At 35.9% G+C, this 3,886-nt stretch overlaps 1 non-coding gene across 1 annotated transcript; it reads right to left on the bottom strand.

Moving 5' to 3' along the window:
* Positions 1-3,564: 3,564 nt before the first annotated feature.
* Positions 3,565-3,671, bottom strand: LOC122690962. Its single transcript, XR_006340214.1, has one exon. It is a non-coding gene; the product is annotated as a U6 spliceosomal RNA (small nuclear RNA).
* Between the last annotated feature and the right edge of the window lie 215 nt (positions 3,672-3,886).

Raw genomic sequence — 3,886 nt, 5'->3', positions numbered from 1 at the left:
TAAAACTTTTTTCATATTTATTTTTCAAACTTTTACTTTTGTATTTTTATGTTTTAGTTTTACCTTATTTATCTATTGGCCACACTGCATGGCTTGTGGGATCTTAGTTTCCTGACCAGGGATGGAACCCACACCTCCTGCAGTGGAAGCATGGAGCCTTAACCACTTACCCACCAGGAAGTCCCTTCTTTATACTTTGTTCTGTCTTTAACTACTGGTTCAGGAGACTGAGGCTGCACACTGACCACAGTTGCCCAGTTCAGTGTTAGCTTCCTGCACTTCCTGTTAGTAGGTTTAATTCCCCAACCTTCTTACTTAGAAAATAGTTCACTGAAACATCTACTCAGAAAATAAACGTTAAGGGCACATGACACGTGAGGGATTAAGCAGACGTCTGGACATAAACACTAACACACTATGGTCCCTATTATCACAACTGGATTTATTGAACTACTTGTAGGTGTCAGCACTTTTGCATTTAATATAATGCTTTCAAACACTGTATGAGCTATGTATTCTTATCTTCATTTTACAGAGAAGCAGTCAGGACTGCAGAAAATGTATAAGATTTTCCCAAGGCCCCAGTGCTAACTTCACGTCTCAGATCAGTCCAGCTTAAAGCCACGCCTACCCAAAGTCCATGCCACACACCTAGGCCATACTTATTAGCTTTTCTACAGGGATTAGAGGAACTAATTAGAGGAACTCCCCAAATTTTCTCTTACCGACTTTTTGTCTGGGGTGCTGTCCAGGGGTCCTTGCTTCTCTGGGAGGGGGTACTGGTTTCTGAGCCTGCTTGGAGCTACTCGTCTTCAGCAATTTTGCTGCTCCCGGCAATTCTTTCAAACTAGAAACCTTATTTAATGGTCCTCTGGACATTGCCTTCTGTGTGAGTAAAAGACAACATGCATTTCTTTAGTTCTTTAGGCCTGTATGAAGTGTTTTCACATGCATGACTTTAGTTAATACTTTGAAAATTCTTGGAAATAGCTGGTGGAGGGTGTGGTCTGAAGACTAGAGTGTAAAACAAGGACCTAAGTGGGTAGTGAATCAAAACAAGAATTCATATCTTAAGGTTCTTTCCCTTCAACTTTCTGCATAAAAGTGAGAGCAAGGCAGGGAGAATAGCTGGAGGTAAGGGTTTATAGAGAAATCTGGTGGATTTTCTATTAATTATTGGAGCTTTGATGGAACAGGAACTATGGATAATTACAGAGGGGACAAAACACATCTGGAAAATAAGGTGACAAAGCAGTGAGATTGAGAAGAGAAAAGACAATCAGCAGAAACTCATTTAGACAATAAAGAAAAGGAGCTGAAGGTTGCAGGTTGCTATGTCCTCTTAGAGACAATGTTCGGAATTAAAGTAGCTGGCCTCATCAAATCTGCTTGAACAAGGCTTTACGACTAGTTGGTTCTCCTCAGTTTTCTGATCCATAAGTTGGTATATATTCTAATTCTTAATGTTATAGTGAACATGAAATGTAATAACATTCAACAAATCGTTGTGTGAGCTATTTAATACAGTGTGAATTTGAGCCTACGCCCTTCCCATCAATATTTCCCCTCAACTGCCTCTATATTGAATATATACTAAATATAAATATATACTAAAATAAAAACATATATATTATATATTAATAAATGTAATTAACAATATAATTTAATAATTAGTGGTTATTAATTATAATAATTGATTGTATTTATTAATTAATATTAATTAAGTATACTTATAATTAAGTATATTATATTATAGTGTATAATTATTTTTAATTATAGTCACATTATTTTAAAGTTAATATTAATTGTTAATTGTAATAATTAACCATTATAATTTAAATAATTAATTTATAATAATTTAATAATTAAATATAATTTAATAATTAATTAAATGAATATATACATATATACTAAAACTGTTCTAAATACTATCTTCAGCATTCCTTGACCTTCTTATTCCTAGATGAATGTTTAAATGTGGAGTCACTCATTCACAAAACATTTAGGGGGCCCTCAGGGACTTTGAGCTGGACCTGGACTTCTGAGAATTAATGGATATGGGCTAGCTCTCAAAGCTCACAACACAGGGGCAGGCTAAACAGATGATTCCAAACAGGAGAGTTGTCTAATCAGAGCTCAGAGGAAGGACTTGTTACTTCCTCCTATAAGAATGAGCATTTAAATTCATGTCCAGATGATGAGTTTCTACTCAAAAGCAGGTAACCTATGTGAAGTCCTTCAGTTATTTTCTTATTTGTTGTTTTTAGTCATAAACCTGAGGCTTGTCAGAGCTGCGAGTTGCTTCCTCTTATTGGAGTGGGAGGCTGTGAGGTAGGGATCATGTCACCTTCTTTATCTTGGACCATCCACTCTACAAACTGTCCAGCATGTCCTTAAGCTTCTTCATCTTGGACCGTCCACTTTACAAACGGCCCAACACGTCCTTAAGCTTCCCTTAGTCAGATGTCTTAGCATATCCCTCACTAGCACAGCACAAAAGAACTGAGGTTGAAAACATCTCTCAGATGAATGATATACAGATGTATAAATAAGATATATGAATAAACTTTATAGAACTGTGGAAGTGTCAACCAGTTAGGAGAAGGGGCTTTGGATTAGATTGCACTACCAGTGATACATAATTAAACATTTTTTTACCTCAATTTCATGATCTATAATGGTGATAGCTATATACCTATTTAGAGGTACTGTAGGATTGTTTTAATTTTTAAGTAAGTTTATTCACATAAAATACTTAAAGTCTGAAATATTGTGAAAATAACGTAACAATAGAACAGCCTACTATCGTTGCTGTTCTTACTAACTATAAAGATGGTGATGATATCAGACATTGTGCTCAAGATTCAGGACAGGAAGGCAGCAGTCTCCAGGATCTCTGTGTTTTCTCCTATCCTCACCTGGGACTGGATCCATGAGGAGGATTTTTGTCAACAGGATCTGGGAAATCCTCACCTTCTGGTGTTTGCTGTGCTCCACTCTGAAGGGCATCCAAGAACATTTACCTAAAAAATGATGAGAATCAGTGTTTTGGCTGGACATTCTAATTAAGGACACAGGATTCTAAGCCAGAGAGTGACAAGGACAAGGATTACCAAAGGAGGAATGGAAAGTGATTTCTGTATCATCAACTCCTATGCTTTCAATGGGAGCATTACATAATTATCTCAAAATTAAAAAAAAAAAAAATGAAACTTCATCTGTGCTCCATCTTATGTCAATAAAGTATCTAACAAATTTACTAGCCTTTCATGACAAAAATACTCAACAAAGTAGAAACAGAAGGAAATGACTGCAATATAATAAAGATCATATATGAAAAGTCTATCTCTAACATCATAGTCATCAGTGAAAAGCTGAAAACGTCTAAGATCAAGAAAAAAAAGGCAAGGATGCCCACTCTCAACACTTCTATTCAACATAATATTAGAAGTCCTAGCCAGGGCATTAGATTAGAAAAGGAAACCAAAGGCTTCCATTTGGAAAGAAAGAAGTAAAATTATGTCTGTTCACAGAGGGCATGATTTTTTTTTCTTTTTTTTTCTAAAAAATATGGAACGCTTCACGAACTTGCGTGTCATCCTTGCACAGGGGCCATGCTAATCTTCTCTGTATCGTTCCAATTTTAGTATATGTGCTGCCGAAGCGAGCACCAGAGGGTATGATTTTATGTGCAGAAAATCTTTACAATTCCACACACACACACACACACACACACACACACACACACACACACAAAACCTGCACAGAAAGTTGCACAATACAAAATCAACATGCAAATATCTTTCCATGCATGAACAATGACCATTCCAAAAAGGAAAATAAGAAAATAATTCTATCTATTTTTTATTTTTTAAAGCTATAGTCA

The sequence above is a fragment of the Cervus elaphus genome, chromosome X, assembly GCF_910594005.1.
Source record: "Cervus elaphus chromosome X, mCerEla1.1, whole genome shotgun sequence".
Taxonomy (NCBI): domain Eukaryota; kingdom Metazoa; phylum Chordata; class Mammalia; order Artiodactyla; family Cervidae; genus Cervus; species Cervus elaphus.
The sequence above is the reverse complement of the archived record's forward strand: the minus strand, read 5'-3'. Positions and strand labels throughout refer to the sequence as shown.